The sequence below is a fragment of the Protopterus annectens genome, chromosome 8.part0 (assembly GCF_019279795.1).
Source record: "Protopterus annectens isolate FY-2018-M chromosome 8.part0, PAN1.0, whole genome shotgun sequence".
In the NCBI taxonomy this organism is placed as follows: Eukaryota; Metazoa; Chordata; order Ceratodontiformes; family Protopteridae; genus Protopterus; species Protopterus annectens.
Window position 1 is genome coordinate 1,663,469,962 of NC_056741.1, and position 25,766 is coordinate 1,663,495,727.

At 38.4% G+C, this 25,766-nt stretch overlaps 1 long non-coding RNA gene across 1 annotated transcript in view; it reads left to right on the forward strand.

The window, feature by feature from the left end:
- The window catches only part of LOC122809587, a 399,570-nt gene extending 376,468 nt beyond the window's left edge, over positions 1-23,102 (forward strand). Inside the window, exon 3 of the long non-coding RNA XR_006365928.1 lies at positions 21,793-23,102. This is a non-coding gene — a long non-coding RNA (uncharacterized LOC122809587). The remainder of the gene's footprint in view (positions 1-21,792) is intronic.
- Positions 23,103-25,766: the final 2,664 nt, after the last annotated feature.

Below are 25,766 nucleotides of genomic sequence, written 5' to 3' on the forward strand. Positions count from 1 at the left end.
TTTCCACCCCTACAAACCCCAACCCCCTCCTTCCAGTCCTCTTTCTCCTGCAGACTGCTTATCATCCACAGCATCAAAACCAAAGTTGATCAAATGAATGCCTTCACCCAACAGTACAATGTGGGCATCTGCTATAACTAAGTTCTGGCTGAAGTCCACTGACCAAGACATTCAATACTTTCTTCCCTTCTACAAATTCCTCATTGACACCAGATCTAGAAACAACTATGGGAGTGGGTCCCTATTTCTCATTTAAAAAAAAAAACACCTGAAAACCACCATCATCTTCCAAGCAAGCACCACCTTACTCTCAATTCTAAGCTGAATTCTGGTCTGACTCATCTCTGTCATCACAATAAAGCACTTTTCTTGCCCTCAGCTAGCCCTCCCCACCTTCTTCTTATAGGTTCATATGTGGTTATTAGGATATCAGCCCAAGAGTCATTTTAAACCTAACCAAACATCCAGAATTTAACAAAATATTGCTGACATGCCAGTAACCTATGACATTTTACAGTTATGATACAGTCTTGTACACATCAAGGTTTCAAAGGCTGCTGTTTACTCAAATTTTCTAACTTAATAGCAACTTTCATTCATAAAAATATGAACATAGCACTTCTCTGGACTTCAATCTCAATTTTCTAGTCTCCAGCACCTCTGACATCTCTTACTTCTTAGGCAACCTCAGCCCAAAACAGCATAGTTTCAAAACCACTAGACCTAACCACATATCATTTAAACACTCCACCCATGATTTCGTTATCACAAACATTCCATCCTCAATCTGCAGCATCCGTGTTCTCCCACCTTCACTCAGACTACTTGTCTATTACTTTCTCCATTGCTAACAAATCCATAACCCTCCCTAGTTAAAGCTTTCAGACACCAATACTCCAACATCACCAAACGTAACTTCCTTTCTTCCTTTGCATGGGTCAACATTCTCACCCTACAGGACCACATTGAAGCCTCTAACATCCTAACCAACACCCTCCAATAAGTGCAAAGCTAATTCTTTCATGTAATTAAAAAGTGATAAACCTGAATGAATGATCAAGGAAGTTAAACAATGACTACAGCTCAGGGATGAAGCCTGGCATAAATTGAAATCAGACTCTTCAAACATTAACCATTCTCATTTCATAACCTTCAGAAATTTAGTAAAACAATGAATCAGAAGGTACAAATCCTTTCTATATAAAAGTAAACACATATAGTCCATCTCCTAGAAAGTTCTTAAAAGAAACCTACTGTTTTGACTTCCTCCATGAACTCTCAAACTTTCCATCTCCTAGTGACCACTCTTCACTAGACTCTCCCCCATCCTACACCCCTATCCTTTACTTTAAATGCATAATGCAAAAGATATAGATCTTAACAACATTGCAGGTGACTCTCCTCCTGGCTCAGCCCACCTGTTCCCCTATGGTACGTTACACTGCAGTCAGCACCTACAGTACGTTACACTGCAGGCAGCACCTACCATACATTACACTGCAGGTAGCACTTACTGTACATTACACTGCAGGCAGCACCTACTGTACATTACTCTGCAGGCAGCACCTACTGTATTACACTGCAGGCAGCACCTACTGTACATTACACTGCAGGCAGCACTTACTGTACATTACACTGCAGGCAGCACTTACTGTACATTACACTGCAGGCAGCACCTACTGTACATTACTCTGCAGGCAGCACCTACTGTATTACACTGCAGGCAGCACCTACTGTACATTACACTGCAGGCAGCACTTACTGTACATTACACTGCAGGCAGCACCTACTGTACATTACACTGCAGGCAGCACCTACTGTACATTACTCTGCAGGCAGCACCTACTGTACATTACTCTGCAGGCAGCACTTACTGTACATTACACTGCAGGCAGCACCTATCGTACGTTACACTGCAGGCAGCACCTACCGTACGTTACACTGCAGGCAGCACCTACCATACGTTACACAGCAGGCAGCACATAATTCCTCCCTTCACACACATTTACAGTCTATGTCTCACCCAAAATAACATACAATGTATCTGGAAACCAGCTATAATTAACCCGCTTTCAAAACAATCAAACTGTTTTCACATGCCACACTTCTGACAAATATCCATACTAATGACTCTAAGCAAGATCCTCAAAAAACTAGATGACACTCAGTTTATCCTGTACATCCAGCTGCAGCACGTCCTCTTCCAGAAACACCTTGCTTTCTGGCTAGACTATAGTAGTGTGACTGCTCTCTGGACACTTACAGAGGATATCACACTTAACACAAAACAAAAGCTGTATCACAGGAGTCTACTTGTTGATCAAACAGAAGCTTTCAACCTGATCAGCCATTCTCTCCTCCTTAATGTCCTCACTCACTGAAATTGGGATCAGCAGTGACTTCCTGCCCTGATTCAAGTACTTTCTACATTATAGACATTTCAAAGTAAAGATAGGCTCAATGCGCTCTTTAACACTATCCCTTTTGTAAAAGAAGTTCTCAAGGCTCAGTCCTCTCTTCTCTCTTATTCTCTGTATTCATATACAAGCTACCTCTTGCCTTTCCTCATCTTCCTATCTACCAATATACTAATGAGACAGCAATTTATAGGTAAAATCAATCCCAGCTCACAATCCAGTTTTAATTACCTCTCAACTGTACAGATTTTCACAGAAACTTGTAACACAGTTCTGAATTCAGCTCTAACCTAAAAACTGGACTATACTAGCTTAGAAAGGCAGGAAAACAAGTATATATATATATATATATATATATATATATATATATATATATATATATATATATATATATATATATTTTGTTTGTTTTTTTTCAGAAAATAAAGCAGATGCAATCAAAAAAACACTTTAAATGCACAGAAATGGCTATCACACTTGAGTGTGTAGCCTACAACAGTTAAACAGGTAATTTAAACACAAAAACAACTTTGTTAAAGTGCAGGCAGTAAAATAAGTACAATATGTAGCTGAAACAAGCTTTTTAAATCATAGAAACTCTAGAAAATCAGCATTTTAGGTGGAATTAGCTAAAGGCAGCAAGAAAATGCAGAAAAATTATATTTAATCACTCCAAAGTCTCTTTTTTGTCTCTCTGCTGCTGTAGAACTCTGCATGGCACCAGGCAAGTGCTTGCTGAGCTGCTGTGACATCTGCGTTTATTTGCTGTGTTTCTTGCTCCACTCAAGTGTGTTATTTGTTACTGTTTGTTCCTGTACTTCTGCTTGGTTTATTAGTTGCAACTAGGCTAGTTTCAGCTTTTTGGGTACCCATACAGTGTCTTCACATGAAGAAATCTTTGGACTGCCGTCTAGTGGCAGAAGAAGGTAACAAACTCTCTTCTGAGCTGAGATTGAGAAACCTCAAAGAGTATTGCTGTGATTGGCTGAGTGCTAGTCTTTTTGTTCTGAGACCATACCTCTCAACTTCTTAGAGCAAAAAATCTGGACAAAGACTAAAATGATAGGGGGCAAATAGGGACGGATTTTAAATATTGCTCTTACAAACTTAGAAAGTTGATAGAATAATAGTTTTTGAAGTATCATGAATTTTCTGAAGAATGTGGAGTCTTAAACTTAAGTGTTTGTCATTATTTAATTACTTCAGTCCTCAGCTATTCACCAGAAAAGTACAGATTTTAGGAGGAACACACTAAAAATATGAGGCAAAAATCTGGACATTCTGAGAAAATCTGTACAGTTGAGAGGTATGTCTGAGACTTCCTGTGCCTGTATAAAGTTGGATTGGGCTGAGCGTTATTTTAACTTCTAAATCTGGATCCAATTCTCTGCTCAGATTTGACATGCAACAGCTCTGATTTCTTCTTTTTTTGCTGGCTTGAATGTAGAGCTAATGCGAGTGAAAGAGAGATTTCTGAAGCTTGTCACAGACAAACTGGACTAATATTGAACAAGTCTCCAATACAGCACCACTGATGTCTTTTAAAGAAAATCGGTACCACATAGTGTTAAAGACATTGCCATGTGGCTGTAATAAGTAGCTGTGCAGCGCATTTGAGGTACACCCACAATTTACTTTGTGTGTAGGTGTGTAAACTCAGGCAGATATTTTTATTTCATTTTTAGTTTTCCTCTGTTGACCAGGTAAGTCTCACCAGGATAGTGGCCTCTTTTCAGGAGAGACTCAAGGTGATATTTACATTACTAGAGGAATTTGGCCAGGGCACTGGGGAGCTAACCCAACTCTTTTCGATAGATGCTATGTGATCTTTTACACTCACCGGAGCTTCCATGAACTCAAGCAGGTGGAAACCGAGTTTAACAACTCATCTGAAAGGCATTGCAGTCAGGATAGCAGTGCACCCTTAGGCTGCACTGCATGTCTGCAGTCCATCTACTTGGTGTGGGAGAAGAACCTGCATCAAAGGTGAATGTGCACTCTGTTGCACCACTGATAACCTCAGTATGCATCTCAGTCTTATAATTTGAATGATATTATGAAATGAGAACAAAAAATAATCTTTTCTGGGAAAAAAGTAATATTTTCTGTCATTTTACATGCTATACTAAAATATGCATACATTACATTTTCTGATAGGCAAGTACAGATTTGAGATTCTTTTGTCTGCTTCCTCTGAAACTATTATATCATGCACAACAAAATGTAATTTCTTTTTGAGGGACCTTGTCCTGAATTTTTTTATAACAATAACTTGAAGCATTACAGGTATATTGTCATTTTAAATTATGGTGAATTCTGGACAGAAGAGCATTGCAAATTGACAAGGTGCAACTTTCACAAAACTATCATCTGAAAACAAATGTGTAGCTTTCAGTTGTCATCAGAGAAAACTTGGCCAGGTTTAGAAAGGCCGCCGGGCTCATTAACCTGGTAACAGTGTATGAATCTATGAACGTAACCTTCTAATAGATATGTGATTTCATGCCCCAAAAGAGTAACTCCACCTCTGGCAGTAAATTGTGATTTAGCGATACATTAGTTGCAATAAGGAAAGACCTTATTTTGAGCTAATTTGCATGTCTCTGTTTTGCCTTTAACTATTGTGAGTGCAAATCAACAGTTTTCTGTGGTAGTTAACTCTGGCAGCCCATGCATTGCATTAACACAGGTAACACCCCATTTACTCTGCACATGCACACAGATTAACAGAACTATAAGTGAAGGAACTATCCCATCTCTCTGGAAAATTTCTCACATCATCCCACTACATAAAGGTGGGAATTCTACTGACTTTTCTAACTATCGTCCTATTGCTCTTCTATCTCCCCTAGCAAAAATTATGGAGAAATGCATACATAAGCAACTACTTGACTACCTACTCCAAAACAACTTACTAGCCAATTGTCAACACGGATTTAGACCTTTCTACAGTACTACCACTGCCCTACTAACCTTCACAGACTTCATCAACAAAAACTGTAACAACAAAATACTCTCCTCTGCAGTGTTTATTGATTTATCTAAAGCGTTTGACATGGTTAATCACCAGCTCCTTTTAAATATACTGAAATCCCTCTCACTTGAACCTCTAACAATAAATTGGTTTAAATCTTGCTTAGACAATAGACAACAGGCTGTGCTATGGGAAAACAACCTATCTACTCACCTCCCTATTTCCCTAGGTGTTCCACAGGGCTGTATATTAGGCCCACTCCTATTCTCCATTTTTATTAATGACCTTCACTCAGCAATTCCTGAAGCCACCTGTATTCAATATGCAGACGACTCCACAATAATTTGTTCAGCCACGTCTCCAACTGAACTACAGTCCCTTATCCAAAAAGCATTTAATACAGTAGAACAATGGTTTTTATACCGCTGCCTCCTCCTAAATCCTAAAAAAACTAAACTTTTACTTTTCACACCAACCCAAAAATCCACACCAATAAATTTCAAACTAGTATCTAATAATGGCATTATCATATCTCCTGACTCAACCACTAAACTTTTAGGAATAACAATAGATAACAACCTTAGCATTGATACTCATATAAACAGTACTATCAAAACAGTCAACAAGAAATTGGGGTCCCTCTATAGAATCAAACCCTTTCTTACACCAGTAGCCAGGACCGCCATAGCCAGAACTCACCTAATCTCCACCCTACTCTATGCTTCACCTATATTCACTAATCTTTCTAAAAACAACCTCAACAAACTGACTATCTCCTAGAATAATATTGCTAGATTTGCCACTGGCTCTCCTTTTAAAACTCATCACTGTCTTAATCTTAAGCAACTAGAATGGCTAGAGTTTCAAAACCAGCTGCAATTTTACCAGCTTGTCATAGCCCATAGGACCCTATATCAACCCACCAACACTCCAATACTCTGTTGCCTCATTGCCCCATATAACAGTCTTAAACATTTACGCTCATCAAACAAACTCCTTATCAACACCAGCAGATCTAACAACTTAGCAGGAGACTCTCTGTTCTCTAATACTGTTGGTAAGCACTGGAATCTTCTTCCCACTGAACTCATATCTCTGCCTTCATTGACACTTTATAAACAGAATCTAAGACTATTTCTCAGTACTCATTGATTATGCTCCTGTACTAACCCTGACTAACTTTCTCTCCATACACTAGTTTTATTACTCTTTATCTTTATTGACCTAGATTTAATCAACCAAAGACCATGTTATTGCAATTTAAAATATGTATATATGTATATAGTAACATCTCTTGCACATTAGCTTATACTGGCTTGTGTTATGCTCACTACGAGTATTGTATTTTACTAACAATAGCTGTTATATACTTTGACTATTGTTAACTTTCTATATTGTCTTTATGTAAGTGTCTTGGAGCTTTTCTCCCCAGGCCTCTACTGAAAATGGACATGTATCCAGTTAGACTAGCCCGGTCAACAAATGTAAAATAAAATAAAATAAAATAAATAAATTATACCTCCTTTAAAATTTAAAGATATTTCTGGTTGTAGTAACAGTGTTTTGTCAAGTAACAGGCATCAGAATTCTTTTAAATATTTTACCACTGACATAATGCCAGTGGGCTTAGTTAAATCCTGCTCTTGGACATTTTCTCCACTTGCTATACCCGTGGCTGCAGGGGTCCCCCATTAATCATCCTTGACTGTGTGGGGGTCCCACAAAACCTGCTGGAGGTTGGGGAAAAATGAGGAAGAAAAAAATGTATTAATTTCCTAATTATGCTCTTTATCCTGAACAGGGCTGTGATATGACCCTGTTACGATAAAGTTGATAATGAACATGAGCAGGGTAAGCACTAGACAGATCAGCAGCCCAGAGTGACTTATCTTGGTGCAAATTTTGGATTTTAAGAAGAGCTGATACTTCTGATCATCAGGGATGGTTTTCTGTTTCAGGGAGTTTTATAAATACAAGCGTAACACCAGATACTATAACTCTCAATTCCTTTGCTTAAGAATTCAGTGCAATCCAAAAAATAATAGAATAAAGGCTCAGAATCATGACTACATTTTAAATATTACTCTAATGCACTTAAAAAGTTAGGAGAATAATATATTTTGCATCAACACATATTTTTGGACCATAAGTATAAAATAGATGTCTGGATTGATTGATTGTAATCCTGAACGATTTACCAGCAAATCAAACTTTTTATGAAGGAGAAAGCAAATGTATGAACAAAATCAGGGAAGGTCTGTGAAATCAGGGACAGCGATAGGTATGCATTACTGCTCAATGAGGTAAATAAAAGTGACTTACTCCTGCTGCTGTTTGACGACTGCTAAACAGCAGTCACTGATCTGGTGTGGCAGTACCAGTGTTGCACAATATATTGCTATTTGCTGAAATAACTACAAAACTAGGACTGCTATGGCTTATGCTTGTGTGTGTGCAAAAAATATCACTGATTTTTATATGTGCATGTACCCAATAATGCCAGGACACAGATATTATTCTTCTGGGTATCAGTAAAAAATGTACTTAACAAGTAACTATATTTCAAAAGTAAGGCATAAGATATATTACAGATAATTCAAACACTTAGATCTTCTTGGAGTCTGGTGGCCCCCACTCAACAGACTGCATAAATGGATACTGGGGGCTCCCTTAATCATCACTGACTCTGTGGGGACCCCACAAAAGCTATTGCCGATTGAAGAAAAATGAGGACAAAAAATGTATCAATTTTCTGACTGAACTGTTTAACCTGAAAAATGCTGAGATATGACCCTTTTAGGATAAAGCTAATGATAGCCTCTGGTTTCAACCACACCCATTCTAAAAACAACCCTGCTCAAATGTGTGTGTGTACAGAAAGCTGCCGAGGATCTGGGGATTGTGTGGTTATTACAACTTTAATTTTCATCACAGTCAAACCTCAGAGGTGTGCACATGAAGTCATTACAGCTTATGTTTGAGCTGAGGACAGTGTGGTCATTGTTTATTTACTTTTCTCACAGACCTCAGAGGTGTAAGACGGAGGTTACTATAGCTTGTGTAGGGCTGGTGTTCTGTCTAGAGAAACAAATTAGAATATATTACTGAAATCATTCTCACAATCACACATCAGGCACATACACAGGGGCCTGACTTTGAGGGTTAGGGGTGAGGAAGCATGCTATGTATACATATATCAGCAGTCACTTGAAATATATGGCTAATGCAATTTAAACCTCTGCTTTCATCCTAGTCTAACACCAGAGGGATGTGTAGGCAGTGACTGCCTTTTGTGGGGGGTTAGGGAAGGAGGCAGTATCCCAGATAAGACCTATGTATTTCTACACCTGGCTTGTTAGTTTATTGTGAGCTACTATTTTGACAGCTTTGAACATTAAGCCTTGGGCACAACTTATGTCTTTCTTGAAAGAAAAAATAAGACTGAAATTCTTTTCTTTTTCATGATTTTTGTTTAGGCCACCATTGGACTAAAATGCTGAGAAAATGCTCTAAAATGCATCCCAGGGCACATATATAACCCCTATGGCTTTGGAGGTACCAGCTTAATTGAGTTATTTCCTAAACGGTTATTACTGTGCTGTCTTGGTCAGGAAAGGAGTGCTGAAAGAATGCAAAGAAAACTAAAGCTGCACAGCAACAGTGAATTTCTTTCCTTAATAATAATTGTTATTCAAGCCATTATTGGATGAAAAGGTTGTATAAAAAAAAAAAAAACCTCTTTAAAATGCACTTCAGAGCATATAGAAAGTTATGGCTTCTTGAAAAAGCTGAGAATAAGGCAAAATGTGAGAAAAAGGAAGAAAAAAGTAATGTGCATGGTATGGGGAGCCCAAAAGGGGTTGGTGGATCAGAGGAGAGGACTAGAGGATGTGCGGGGGGGGGGGGGGGTCACTGAAACAGTAGGCCTAGTCATCACTTCATTTGTGTCCAGACCTGTACATATAGTAGTCGTAATGTATCATTGTTGCAACTAAATGCCAGTAACTCAGTGCCAAAAAGTGCATTGTCATTCCCTTTGGGAAAAATCCGGTGCCCATGAACTACCACATAGGCGGTAGCCCATTAAACACCAAAGGTGTGATAAGAGACCTGGGGACACAGGTTGACAGCAACCTCTTCTTTGATATCCACATTGCCACTGTAGTCAGAAAGTCCTTGTATGTGGCACATCTCATTACAAAAGGTTTCTCATCCAGGAAGAAAGAGGTCATAATCCCTCTCTATTCGTCCCTCATTAGACCTATTATAGAATACAATGCCTCATTTGGTATATACCTCACTAGACACCTACAACAACTGGAAAGGCCACAAAAATACCTCACTAAGAGGATCTTAGGCCTTAGACACATGCCCTATACAGACAGACTCAAAAAACTCCAGCTATACTCTGTCTCGTATCGCCTACTTAGAGGAGATCTCTGCTTGACCTACAAAGCCATGTCTGACCCAGAGCTGCTAGATATGCTATACCTAAAGAAATCCCAATCCCTCTGTACCACATGCTCCAGGGTCCTAAATCTCATTACCACAATAAACAGAACATGCTGGAGGGACAGGTTCCTAACCCAGAGACTTCCCATACTCTGGAACAAACTTCCCATTCACGTCAAGCAGAGCACTTCACTGGCCCTCTTTAAGAGAAATCTTGATGAATGGATGGGCAATAGGAAGTTCATCCCGGGGATCACTTCAGTAGCCTTGCTTGACAGGGGCACTGGGAACTAACTTTGGGCAGCATGTTGCCAGGGAATCTTCTTGGGATAGGCTTATATAGGCTCCAGGTCCATTAGCCTAGTACACACCTATGAACCTATGAACTGTAAGTGTCCCTTTGTTAGACAGGTCAACAAAGTGCAGTATATAGGCCTGTTGTAATGTAACAGCTTGTAGCTAAGGTCTGCCTGTGTGTACTACTCCTAAAAGTTTGCAGCACAAACTAATAGGTTTCTTAGGAGGTGTGGCATTGACAGGGTGATACTTATACTGGAAGTGCCTAGGAGGCCCCCAACTTGACATTTGCTGGGGCCCCCCAAAACGCTAACACCAGCCCTGTCCATATCCATAAGTCTAACTCCTCGCATAGTACCCGATCGAACGGCTAAACACTTGGCGAGGCTTGTAAAGGCCCCAGGGCCATTCGCCTAGTAACCTGGTATGATCTCATGAGCCTTTGAATGTAAATACTTGGTCATGTGGGGTAGAAGGGGTGTGACCATGTATGGTAGAAGGGGTGTGGTCATGTGTGTTAGAAGGGGGTGTTACTCCACTGCCTGAAGATATCATGTCTGTTTTTCATTGCATTTTATAGGAGGGCAGTGCCTTCAGTATGAACCTCTGACTGTATGAGTGGCAGTGGATGCAAAGGACAGAATTAGAAACATAGCAGTAATAACGATATTAACAGTAGCATTAATGTCAGAAGTAAAGTAAATATCAAGTGATGAGTGAGAAGGTATCCAGTACTGAGGTGTTTTTAGGAGGTGAAATAGAACAGCTAGTGACCACTTTAAAAAGTAGGGAAATATTTAGTAATTACATTACATTTATAAATGAACTAAAATCTGTCTTTTATTTTCATAGGTTTGTAGTTATTAGGCTTGCAGTCCAGGAGACCTTTGAGGAGTCAACTTCCCAATTACCCAAAAGCACTTCCTGGTTAAGTGACTCACTCAGAATCACATAGTAAGCAAATGAAGGCTAAGGGAACCAAATATGGGTCATAGTGAATGAATGAGTAGTTGGCAGCAGGTAGAGTTGGCCTAGTGAAAGTGTAAACAATTGTGTGAAATCAGAGACAGAAAGAACATTAGCACTCTCTTGGCTACAACTTCAGTGTTCAAAAATGTTGAAAAGGCACCTGCACAAAAACAAACACTTGCCACTGCTCTAAAAATCAGAGCTAGCCCAGGACTATAATATAATAGGGAAGTACATTGAAACATCGAAGCACACAAATATCGATTGGCTAAACATTGAACCTGAAATATCGAAAGCCAAAACACCAAAAAAACAAAACACTTATGTTTGTTGTAAGGGAGTAAGCCACCTTACACCCCTCACACCCCTACTAATTATATATACCAACTCTGATATTGATCTGCAGTGGAGAAAGGGCGACTTCTCCGATCTCCACTGTTCAGAATTTCGCATGGACTTAACAACATCAGAAGTAATCAAATGAGTTTACATCACTTCTGCCAGCATAAAAAACATTTAACATTGCAAAAATTTGATTATATGTATGATTTGCTTCCATCCTCTGACACAACAGTAACTGTACCACAAAAATATTATATCCAGTTCTCTCCCATTTTCCCTCCTTTCCCCCAAATCCTGTCTACCCCCCCCCTGCAAATCATCTCTCATGCCTTATCATGTTATTCAAATTTACCAGGTTATAATTGCCCCAATACTACTTCTTCTCAAATATATCATGTACATGCAACCTTTCTTCTTCCTTATCTTTAATTTCATGCTTCTTCGTCTATTTTTCCTCCTCACGCCTGACCCTCTTACATTAGTATTTCTTACTGGAATTTTGAGTCATTTGTTTTCACTTTATCTTCACTTGTACTGTATTTTTTGCTATATTGTCTACATGCCCTGTATTATGGTCTGTATTGATCATTTGTTTATCTGTTTGGTGTTATATACCAGGGATGAGCCTCAAATAGGTCAGTTTAAGGCAGTGTTTATCTTGGTCAACACGTGTAAATAAATAGAAAATGTAGACTAATATCTTGGTTATCCAGAGTAGAAGTGTTCTAGTACAAAGGAGGAAGATCTTGGTTATCCAGAGTAGAAGCGTTCTAGTACAAAGGAGAGAAGACTAAGGAAGCAGCTAAAGGCAGTGCAATGTGTTTTATGTACCTTAAGAATAACCTCCTTAACTAGTCATTGGGGTTAGTTTCATCAGAAGAGGTACAGGGGTGGGTAAAGAATGATGGGCTGTTTGTTTACTTAGACAGCAATTGTTTCTGATCCTTGGCGTGGTTTGTCAGGCCTGAACATGGTATAATTATTATGGGCAAAGGGCAAGACTGAGTTATTAGCTCTGTTCCCCATCTCAGAAAGCGAGACAATGTCAGCATTTGTAACTAAATGCTACCAGTCAGTTTAATATAACTTATTATTAAATCTGCCTTGTTTAATTAGATAAATTATGATACTGAAGGTAACAGAAGTTAGAATGGTGGACTGAAGTGGTTAATGGGGGGTCATGAGGTACAATTTTGGTGTGGGATAATAGGAAAGTGGGCTGTTTTTTTTTCAGTTTCCCTAGCAAGATGCATTTCTTTTAAAGCCAAGTTAAGATAGTTGTATGTCGTTTCTAGAAGGGTAGCATGGAGAAAGAGGAGATTTTAGTGCTGAAGTTTAGAAAAACTAAAGGGACCAGAATGAGATAAAAAGTAAAACAGCACTGTGCAAAAGAAACCATAGGGTGGAGATGGGTTGTTCTTTAGATATTTTGTATGACAGAACTGAATATGGATAGTTATTCTGTATTACCCAGTCAGTGAATTATAACACAGGAATATATGAATGTAGGAATATAATTCTCAACTCTTTAATTTTTTACATAATGTCCAGATTTTTGGGTGATATTTTTGCTCTTCTCCTAATAAAATATGTGATTTTCTGGCAAATAATTGAGGATCAAACTCACTAAATGACAGATATTTGTGTTTTAAACTCCATATCCTTAAAAAAAAATAAAGCATGCTAATACAAAACCCTGTATTCTATCAACTTTCAAAGTTTATAAAAGCAATGTAGCAAAAGACAAAAAATAAATGGTAATGGCAGACAGCGCCTCCAACCAGCAGTCAGTTCGTAAAAGTAGAAAAAGGAGGCACCCGACCACGGCTGCAAATAACATAAAACACTTTTTAATCCAAAGACAAATAACAGGTGAGCGCTTTCATGGACTAAGCCACTTCCTCAGACAATGTAATGAAAAGCTCTTCAGGTTATATAACCAACAGTTCAATTAATTATGCTAATGTATAACCCTTCCCTCCTGCCTTAAAGTCCTATCACATTCAGCATGAACTCTTCCCCAGATAAAATTCAAATACAAGATTTCTTTCTAAAAACCACTTAATAATATAAACATATATAATAAATCAAAATTGAACTTTCTATACACATAATTCTCACAATAACATCAATGTAACAGTATTATAACATAATATAATAAAAATACAAGTTTAAAAACACACCATATGTAAGCTTAAAATGACATGACATGGAAGCTGTCAACTACTTTTTTAGGTCTCTAGCTAATAATGTGGGCTTAATATTCAGTTTATCATTGAGACCCTTTCCCATATTCGCCCCGAGTCTCACTATCCATTCTAGTTCCTTAGTTTCTGTCTTCAGCTTGACATCTCCCCCTCTACAATTATTGACAACCCTGTCAATTACCGTGAAATGGAAAGTGTGTGCAACACCATACCTTTCAACATGGCTTACCAGAGCATTAGTGTCTGCCATCCTCCCTATATCATAGAGGTGTTCCCTCATCCGATCCCTTGACCTCTGTGTTGTCATGCCAACATAAAAAGAGGTGCAAATTAAGCAATGTGCCAAGTAAACAATGTTAGTGCTATTGCAATTAGCTTTAAGTGTAAATCTGAATACCCTGTTCAAATCTGGATGCAGGAACTCACCATTAGAGTCCACATGCATACATAAATTACAATTGCCACAAGGTTTAATTGATTTGCCTATTTATTGATGCAGCTTAATGTGTTTCTTAGATGGTCTGAAGAAGTATTGTATAAAAGAACGCTCTCACCTTTATTTTATTTTGTACATTAAACGTCTTTAATCAGCTGTGTTGTTTGTTCTTTTTCTTTTTTTGACTTGTTTTGTGCCGAACAAACTTGAAATTATGGTGGACCTCTCTCTTTTCTTATATTCTGGCAAAGCCACTGTCTTTGGTGTTGGTGTTTACTGAGGCATCTGGCACGACTTCTGTGCGGGTCACCATGCACTTAGCTATGCATGTCCTTACAGTACAAAGACAGTCCTCCTTCCGATAGCCAGGGGCCTCTGTGTTGGAGGCTTAAGCTTATGTGCTTATAACCACCAGTGGAGGTGGAGTCCCCACAGCCTATGTTCACAAGAAGGCTTCCAGGGACTGAATTCAGAGAAGGGTGGAATGTAATAGATGGTTGGGTATGGATGGGGTCATTGTAGAGGTGTGCAGGGGATAAAGAAATGAAGAGTAATAGAGGACAGTAGACAGACATTTTAAGTAGGAGAAGCAGGAGTTGGAATGGGATGGTGCAGTGTGATAGGAAAAATAACCTGGTTAGAGGCAGAAATTAATGGAGCCAGTAAACTGAATCTGCAAGAGACAGGTGGAAGCAGAACAAGGTATGAGGGTAGTATGGGACAGAGAAATGATTAGATTGACTGACTGCAGGAAAGCAACATAAAGTAGTAACCTGACAACTCAAAGTTAATTAATGCAAAACAAATAGGCACACTAAGAATTATGAGATAATACTTACTATAAGAGTTATGAGATAATACTTACTATAGGAATTATAAGACAGTACTTACTATAAGAATTATAGGATAATACTTACTATAAAAGTTATAAGATAATATTTACTATAAGAATTATAAGATAATACGTACTATGAGTTATGAGATACTACTTGCTATAAGAGTTATAACATAAAACTATAAGAATTATAAGATTAGTCATGTTTTAAGTATTGTATTTTGTAAATTTTTACTATTTTTGGAGCTTTTCTCCCCGGGCCTCTACTGAAAATGGACATGTATCCAGCTAGACTAGCCCAGTCAACAAATGTAAAATAAATAAATAAATAAGATAATGCTTACTATGAGTTATGAGATAATACTATAAGAATTATAAGATAATACTTAATATAAGTCATTTTTAAGAATTGAAATTTGGAAGTAAGTTGGGATTGAATATACAATAATCAGGAATATGTTGGAAACAGAGTAAAAGGCTAGAATAGGATACAGTAAGTGAGTTGGGGAAGATATAAAACCAGTCAGTGACACAGGGATCCAGATAAAGCTACATAACAGACCACAAGCAGGATGGGTGGGTGCATGGGGGTGGGTCAGGTGGTTTCAGTCCATACGGAGGGTATAGCAATGTGCAGTAAGGTAGTAAGTATGCATATTATATTCCAAAGACTTGCTCTACAGTTTGCCCCAAATATCTGCCCTTTTTGGATTGCTATATTAAGCTGAGGTGTTTGTTGAATTATGTCCACCATAATGAAGCAGTGTTGAACTCTGTAAGCTTGTGAGCACCATAACATCATTACTAGACACATTGGGAGCACATGCACATGCATACATACACACACACACACACAAACACACACACACACACACACACACACACACACACACACACACACACACACACACACACACTACACACACACACAATGCATGCACACACAATAAACAGTTAAAATCAGAACAGTGGTTTCCATGCAAGTTGTGGAGAGAGTTATAAACCCCTTGAATGGGTGGTGAGATTTACATGTAGTCCTTCAAGGAGAAGGTTGTAAACCCCAGGAATGGATGGCAAATGCAAAATGCAATGAGGTGTTCAAGAGGGCATTGAACTGGTACATACATACATACAAATATTTCAAGCATGGGCATTAATGCCCTTCTAGATTGCCAATATACCAAAACAGTTGCCCCAAAACGTATCCAGGCTATTCTTAAAAATATCTAGCCTAGTGCTTGCTTTAATGTAATTTGGTAGTCTGTTCCAAGCATCATCTACTCTGTCAGAGAACCAATTAGTACACTTCTCATTCCTATAGAATCTTCTACATAGGTTATCTGATGATTCTCTAGTACTTTATGATAACCCCAAACATTAGCAAAAATAGTCTCTAAATGCCCTTTATACCTGCATAAGATCTCCTCTTGAATATCTATAAGAAACACTGTACAAGTCCAGATATTTTAGTTTTTCATAATAACTTAAATTTTCCCAAGCATGGATGCCCTTGGTGTATTTCTGCTGTACTCTTTCCAATTTACTCAGGCTTGTTTTCTTGTAAGGTTTACACATTGTTATTCCATACTCAGGTTTGGGTCTAATGTAATTAATAAACAATGACTTCATCATTTCTGATTTGCTTGACTTTATAAATCTGTTTTATACAACCTATTGTTCTATAGCTATCATTAACCAGAACTACCCATATGTTCAGGTCCTTTAATGAATCTACAGTGTCAATCACTGTGTGCTGTATTAAATACTCACCTTTCAGTTTATGTCTCCCAAATCTCATATGCTTAGTTTCTGATGTATTTATCAGCATATTATTCTCCTGTGCCCAAATGGTCAATTTAATCAAGCTATTTTGCAGGCATACAATATCTGTAACACATGTGATCAGTTTACCCAATTTCAGGCTATCTGCTTACAGCCTGTAGTACAATTCAGATGAAAAAGATAAGTTTGTGTAGTGAAGTGGCAAGTGGAAAGTGATAAAAAAAAGGGCTAGGTTGAATGTCTCATGCACTTGAGACTTATTGTCTCCTGCTAACAAACATATACATAAGAATATGGCAGGTAGCCAGACTGTAGCTGTAGCATATCCTCATGTTAATTGTACTAAGCTTCAAAATGATCTAGTCAGTCTATAAACTGTACTACTATGACAACTAAATATCAGGGTTTCAAAATGAAAATAAACTGAGATGTTACTGAATAGTCTAAAATACACCAAAGGTTAAAAAAATGTTATGATGGACATTTCTTTGTGTGTAATGAAGCTGCAGCTGTTTACAGGATGGCAATCTGCAGTACAGTGGTTACTGGGATGGACCAGTGGATGGATATTGCAAGATCCTAACTGAACGGGAAAACCCGTGAGAGCACAGGCAAGTTACAGCTGGATAGATGCCTCCTATTTTAGTTAAATCCTGTGTGACGTGAAGATATACTCAAATTACCTCTTCATATTTGACAGCAGTCTGCTCTCTAAGGACTTATTGAATTCACATATATAGTGTATTTTTATTCACTGCAGCTGAGGGTGATTTCAGAATCCATTAACAGCTGGCTGAAGGCGAGTTTGTGATGAATTGCCTGCTTGATTGCTTGACTGCCTGTAGTGGTTGTTTAAAACATGAATGACCACTGATGTGTTTGTAACCAGGTGCAGTGCAGATGGACTCTGCACCCCATTGTTTTAGCCTCTGGCCAAAGTGAAGCTTCACTGACCAGAAGACTGATTTGTACGGTCAGAGAGATAGGGCACCTCTGCAGTGCTGCGGCCAGTAAGTAAGCTAGCTATGGAAAACTACATTATGTAGACACTTCAGAAATTCACAGTATATTCAACAATAAAAATGTGCAACTATCATAATATCTTATTTTTCCCAGATAGCAGTAATGTAACATAATATGCATAGGTCAATATGAACATTTATTTAGAAAACAATGTAACTTTCAAAGTATAAACAGCACAAAGAGAATACTTTTACAAGTGAGAGTGGTCTGCTTTTAAATACCTGAATATTAGAAAGGCAAGCTCAATTTTTAAAAGTATATGGTTGCTACTATTTTACAACTGCTTTAAAGGTGATGCCTCCTGTTTCAGTATAACAGTTATTACTTTTAGTTCAATGTTTTTTATTTTCCTTTACAAACAAATTGTGTATAGCTGGCTGATGTAAATAATTTCTACATGTAATTGACATATATGTTAGTGGTGTGCACCAGCATTTCTGCATGTAACTGACATGTATATTAGTGGTGTGCACCAGCATATTAATATCTCTTGCCATCTCCCTCTCTCTCTCTCTCTCTCTCTCTCTCTCTCTCACTCTCTCTGTATCTAGCTGAATGCCTGTCTACCTATGTGCGTATTTGTGGGTAGAAAAGTAAACACCTATTGACTTTCGAGCCCTTCATGTTCTCTATTTTCATGCATCCTGATTGTTAGATAACTCTTATTTATTTATTTATTTATTTATTTATTTATTTATTTATTTATTTACATTTCTTTACTGGAAAAATACGACTGGACAGTGATCTGTTTTCAGCAGAGGCCCGGGAAGAAAAGCTCCACAGTGTGTTTATGACATAGATTTTAAATACAATAATAAAGGTGATCATATACAGTATGTGAGAAGTTAGTAAAAAAGTAGACAATAATTAAAAAAAAATTTGATTATAAAACAATTTGATGTTAGCACAGCATTAATAGGCTACATTACTAGCATGAGCATAGTAAACTAGGATGATTAACATTGCATAGAGCTTATAGAGGTAAGTTGAGTAATCCATGTATGGAAGAGGTAAAAGAGCTAGAGGGGATGAGGATGACAGACTAGTCGGGGTTTGACCAAGGGCAGAGATTATTTAGGTGTGATTTGAGGGTAATTTTGAAATGACTGCAGGAGGGTAGGGTAGTTATATTAGGGGGGGGGTTGTTCCAAAGTTTGGATATGGCACAGGAAAATAGAGCTTCTCCTGCTATGTTTTTGACTTTGGTGATTTGGAGAAGATTCTTGTTGCTGGATCATAAAAGTCTGGAGGAGTGGTAAGGTTGGAGTAGTGTTTGAAGTGATGGGATATTGAGGGGGTGGTTTACAAGTTTGTGAGCAAAGGAGAGTTGGTTCAAATGTAGGAGTTGTGGGAGTCTGAGCCAGCCTAGCTCTGTAAGTGAGTCACAGTGGTGGCTGCGGTAGGATGCTTCAGTGGCAAATTTTGCAGTTTTATTGTAGCATGCCTCAAGTTTGCTTAGGTCTGACTGCTTTAGGTTTGTTAGTATGGGAGATGCATAGAGCAAGGTGGAGATTAGTTGAGCATTGGTTACAGAGATTTTAGCTGATTTGGTGAGGAATTGGGTGTTTCTATATAATGCACCAAGTTTTTTGTGAACTTTTTTTATTTTTAGGGATACGTGGGTGTCAAACCTCAGATTGTTATCAATCTCCATACCAAGTAGTTTGGTGTGGGTTGTTGGAGAGATGGTGGTGTTGTCTTTGGCAAGAATATTGAAGTTGGGAGAGCTTGGGGTAGATCTAGTGGGTTGAAAGATGAGGAGTTTGGTCTTATTAGGATTAAATAGGAGCTGGGCATTGGTTAGCCAGTTTTCTATGGATGAGAATGACTCCTGTTTGATTTGTTGGAGTTCTGTTAAAGTGGGGGCAGAGCAGATGAGGGTGGAGTCATCTGCTTACTGTATGAGAGAAGCCTGTTTGGTGGCAGTATGTAGGTTGTTGGTGAAGAGGGAGAATAGTAGGGGGCCGAGTGTGTGGGACTCCAAGAGTAACTGGGAGGTGAGGGGATAGGTCATTCTCCCAGACAACTGATTGCTGGCAGCCGTGTAGATAGCTGTAGAACCAGTTAGTGGCTGGCTTAGAGAAAGAGAGGTTGGAGAGTGCAGAGAGTAGATGTTTGTGAGATACAATGTCAAATGCCTTAGAAAGATCCAGGAATACAGCAGAGGAGAAGAGGCCATTGTTTTTGTGTTGTAGTGCTGTGATGTGGTCTGAAGCCATGTTGGGTGTTTGAGAGGAGATTGTTGGATAGGAGGTAGTTAGAGATCTGAGAGTTGATACATTTTTCAAGTATCTTGGAGAGGGGGGAAAGGATGGCGATGGGGCTGTAGGTGAACAGGTCGGTGGAGGGACCACCTATGTGGAGGGGGATGATGTGGGATATTTTCCATAGTGAGGGAACATATGACTCACTTATGGAATGGTTGATTAATATGGAAATGGGATAAGCTAGGGCATCCACAGCTATTTTTAGGTATTCAGCGTGGAGGTTGTTAGCTGCTAGTTTGGTGGGTTTAAGTTTTGTTAGAAGTTTTTTTTGTGTAGGAGGTGGGTACTGAGTAGAAGCGGGAGGAAGGGGGTGAATTGGGGTTAGGGGTGGGTGGAACAGATGTATGGAATTGTTGTTTGGTTAGGGTTAGAATGGTTTCAGTCAAGTGTTTGTTGAAGGAGTCAGCTATACTGTAAGAAGTGGCAGCGATGGCTGATGGGGTGCCTATTTTTCCTGGCGGAGGATAGAGTTAATTGTGGACCAGAATTGCTTGGGGTTGTGGTGGGTATCATTTAGGGAAGACTGATGGTAGAGGGATTTATCTATTTTTATTTGTTTTTTGACCTTGTTACACAGTTCAAGGAAGGATTGCCTAACTGAGGGTTCATTTGTTAGGCGCCAGTGTTCCCAGGCTTTATCCCTGCTTTTCATTAGGTTCCTAGTGTTTTTGTAGCCTGGGAGCACTTAGTTCTGACTTTGACATTTCTGAGGGGGGCATGGGTGTTCAGGATGTTGAGGAAGGTAGTGTTAAAGAAGTGGATGGCTTCATCTAGGTTGAGGTATTTTAGTGATGACTAGTTAATTTTCTGGAGGAGGAGATAAAGGAGTGGGGGTTGAAATTGGTTTTGTTTCAAATTTGTCTGTGGGTAATGGGCTTGGTAGTGTTTATGTGATGTTTAGTAGGAAGGTAGGGGAATGGTCGCTGAGGCAGTCAGGTAGACAGCCTGCTAGGTAAGATTTGGAATCTTTGTTAACTAAGATCCAATCTAGAATGGTGTGATTATTAGGGGTTTGTTCATCCGGGTGGGGATTCTTTTTGGGGGCACCAGGATGGTCTTTGGTTAAGTTTTTATGTTATTTGAGAGATCCTTTTCACTTTTAAAGAATATTTAAAAAAAAAAAAAGGGGGGGGGGGGCTTAGAGGTTGAGAGGTATGTATAGGAGCAGTACTATGCAAGCGACCATAAGGACCATAACATTCCTAGCCATATATACCTTTGAGCACACATGCTGATAGATTCACAGACATTCCAAGGCAACTGAGTCTTAACTATTTACATCTTGCCAGTTCCCTCCCTCCAGCTTTTTTTTTTTTTTTTTTTTTTTTTTCTTTTTTTTTTTTTTTTTTTTTTTTTTTTTTTGGGGGGGGTGTTTTTTTTTTTTTTTTTTTTTTTCTTTTTTTTTTTTTTTTTTTTCTCCCCCCCCCCCACCCCCCCCCCCCCCCCCCCCCCCCCCCCCCCCCCCCCCCCCCCCCCCCCCTTCAGCCAATTCCCCTTCATCGTCATGTAATGATGTGGGTGGTATAAAAGGGTATGAACAGAAACCATCTTCAGTTCTTGCTGAGCATTTGTGTACAGTAAATGACCACAGCATTGTAACCCTGTCTGTCTGTCTGCTTCAGGAAGAAGGATAAATACTCCATATGGGGAATTTTCTTGTATTTGTTTACTACTGTATTACTTACCTGATGTCTGATTGCAATTCTGGTTTGGACTCTCATTAAAGTTAATTGTACAGATTGTGGTAAATAAAATTCCTTATAAAGACTATCCCTTCCATTGTATGTTTAGCCTGGAGCTGGACCACAACATGAATTCTTGTCAGCGTTGTATAAGTTTCACCCCAAGGGCAATCAGGAGAAGAAATCTCTCCAGGAGTTTGTGGCTGATAATGGTGCATATGCCATGTTCCATACTGTTATGATGTCAACTAAGGCCTTCAGAAGCTTTCCTCTGAAGAAACATGTCAATAAGAGACATGGGGAGAAATACTCGGATACTAAGGGTATTCTGATGAAGCAAAAAAGAAAATGAGCAAACAACACAGCTGACTAAAAATGTTTAATATACAAAATAAAATAATGGTTTGAATGATAATATTGCACTTAAACCTTACTTGATTTCAAGAAGCTCAAACACTAATTAGTTGTTATGGTAACAGTGATGATGGTTTGACTTGTTAATTGATTTGCCAATTTATTGATGCAGCTTAATGTGTTTCTTAGTTGGTCTGAAAAAGTATTGTATATATGAAAGCACTCACCTTTATTTCAAATCCTCTATCTGCTTGCAGGGTGATGATCCATTTCAATTCATTGTTCTCTGTTTTGTTAACAACACATCCTCCCCTAATACTCTTAGAAGTTAATCGTACCACTCTAAAGAGAAAAGTATGATTAATATTGGACGCAACATGTTTACTCAGTGCATTCATTTTAACATTTCTTCTAATTTTACCCAGATGCTCTAGAATTCTTTCTCTAAAACTACGATTAATCTTTCCAGCTTAAAAACATGGGCAATCCCTACAGGTGGTAAGATACACCAGATCTTCACTTTTGTAATCAGCATAGAATCTAAATTCATACTTAATATTAGTAGTGGGATGTACAAAGAATGGAGTACCTATAATATAATCAAAAGCCTTACAACTACGGCAAGGTTAGGTACCTAACCTAGACGATAACGGTCATTCAACACATAACGAATTATGTTTAAAGCAAAGTCTCTACATAAGATTCCTTGCATTTTTAAAATAGAAGCTTGGTTGCATCCATACGATCTTTTTTAGCTCCTCGTCAATCAGTAAAATGGGCCAATTCCTTTTTATAACCATACAAACATCACTCACATTATTAGAAAAAGTAAGTCCTATTTTGGGTTGTCTGCAACTTATATGTTTGACAGTATCAGTCCTCTCCTTCCTTTCAGAAAAATAGGGCCTCCCTTGTGTCTCCCACAATTCCATAACCTCTGACTGTGGCAACATCATTAACTTCTTTATAACCATAGCCTCTCTCCTAAAACTCAGTACTGAGGTTATCAAAAGGCTAAGAGTATTAGGGGAGGATGTGTTGTTAACAAAACAGAGAACAATGAATTGAAATGAATCATCACCCTGCAGGCAGATAGAGGCTTTGGTTTGAATGATATTTCACTTAAACCTTACTTGCTTTCAGGGAAGCTTAAACATTAATTAGTTGTTATGCTAACAGTGATGATGGTTTGACTTGTTAATTGATTTGCCTATTTATTGATGCAGCTTAATGTGTTTCTTAGTTGGTCTGAAGAAGTATTGTATAAAAGAACGCTCTCACCTTTATTTTATTTTATTTTGTACATTAAACGTCTTTAATCACCTGTGTTGTTTGTTCATTTTCTTTTTTTGACTTGTTTTGTGCCGAACAAACTTGAAATTATGGTGGACCTCTCTCTTTTCTTATATTCTGGCAAAGACACTGTCTTTGGTGTTGGTGTTTACTGAGGCATCTGGCACGACTTCTGTGCGGGTCACCATGTACTTAGCTATGCATGTCCTTACAGTACAAAGACAGTCCTCCTTGCGAAAGCCAGGGGCCTCGATGTTGGAGGCTTAAGCTTATGTGCTTATAACCACCAGTGGAGGTGGAGTCACCACAGCCTATGTTCACAAGAAGGCTTCCAGGGACTGAATTCAGAGAAGGGTGGAATGTAATAGATGGTTGGGTATGGATGGGGTCATTGTAGAGGTGTGCAGGGGATAAAGAAATGAAGAGTAATAGAGGACAGTAGACAGACATTTTAAGTAGGAGAAGCAGGAGTTGGAATGGGATGGTGCAGTGTGATAGGAAAAATAACCTGGTTAGAGGCAGAAATTAATGGAGCCAGTAAACTGAATCTGCAAGAGACAGGTGGAAGTAGAACAAGGTATGAGGGTAGTATGGGACAGAGAAATGATTAGATTGACTGACTGCAGGAAAGCTACATAAAGTAGTAACCTGACAACTCAAAGTTAATTAATGCAAAACAAATAGGCACACTAAGAATTATGAGATAATACTTACCATAAGAGTTATGAGATAATACTTACTATAGGAATTATAAGACAGTACTTACTATAAGAATTATAGGATAATACTTACTATAAAAGTTATAAGATAATATTTACTATAAGAATTATAAGATAATACATACTATGAGTTATGAGATACTACTTGCTATAAGAGTTATAACATAATACTATAAGAATTATAAGATTAGTCATGTTTTAAGTATTGTATTTTGTAAATTTTTACTATTTTTGGAGCTTTTCTCCCCGGGCCTCTACTGAAAATGGACATGTATCCAGCTAGACTAGCCCAGTCAACAAATGTAAAATAAATAAATAAATAAGATAATGCTTACTATGAGTTATGAGATAATACTATAAGAATTATAAGATAATACTTAATATAAGACATTTTTAAGAATTGAAATTTGGAAGTAAGTTGGGATTGAATATACAATAATCAGGAATATGTAGGAAACAGAGTAAAAGGCTAGAATAGGATACAGTAAGTGAGTTGGGGGAGATATAAAACCAGTCAGTGACACAGGGATCCATATAAAGCTACATAACAGACCACAAGCAGGATGGGTGCATGGGGGTGGGTCAGGTGGTTTCAGTCCATCCGGTGGGTATAGCAATGTGCAGTAAGGTAGTAAGTATGCATATTATATTCCAAAGACTTGCTCTACATTTTGCCCCAAATATCTGCCCTTTTTGGATTGCTGTGTCAAGCTGAGGTGTTTGTTGAATTATGTCCACCATAATGAAGCAGTGTTGAACTCTGTAAGCTTGTGAGCACCATAACATCATTACTAGAAACATTGGGAGCACATGCACATGCATACATACACACACACACACACACACACACACACACACACACACACACACACACACACACACACACACACACACACACACACACACACTACATACACACACAATGCATGCACACACAATAAACAGTTAAAATCAGAACAGTGGTTTCCATGCAAGTCGTGGAGAGAGTTATAAACCCCTTGAATGGGTGGTGAGATTTACATGTAGTCCTTCAAGGAGAAGGTTGTAAACCCCAGGAATGGATGGCAAACGCAAAATGCAATGAGGTGTTCAAGAGGGCATTGAACTGGTACATACATACATACAAATATTTCAAGCATGGGCATTAATGCCCTTCTAGATTGCCAATATACCAAAACAGTTGCCCCATAACAAGTGTCCAGGCTATTCTTAAAAATATCTAGCCTAGTGCTTGCTTTAATGTAATTTGGTAGTCTGTTCCATGCATCAGCCACTCTTTCAGAGAACCAATTAGTACACTTCTCATTCCTATAGAATCTTCTACATAGGTTGTCTGATGAGTCTCTACTACTTTTTGATAGATCCAAACATTCGCAAAAGTAGTCTCTAAATGCCCTTTATACCTACATAAGATCTCCTCTTGAATATCTATAAGAAACACTGTACAAGTCCAGATATTTTAGTTTTTCATAATAACTTAAATTTTCCCATCCATGGATGCCCTTGGTGTATTTCTGCTGTACTCTTTCCAATTTACTCAGGCTTTTTTTCTTGTAAGGTTTACACGTTGTTATTCCATACTCAGGTTTGGGTCTAATGTAATTAATAAACAATGATTTCATCATTTCTGATTTGCTTGACTTTATAAATCTGTTTTATACAACCTATAGTTCTATAGCTATCATTAACCAGAACTACCCATATGTTCAGGTCCTTT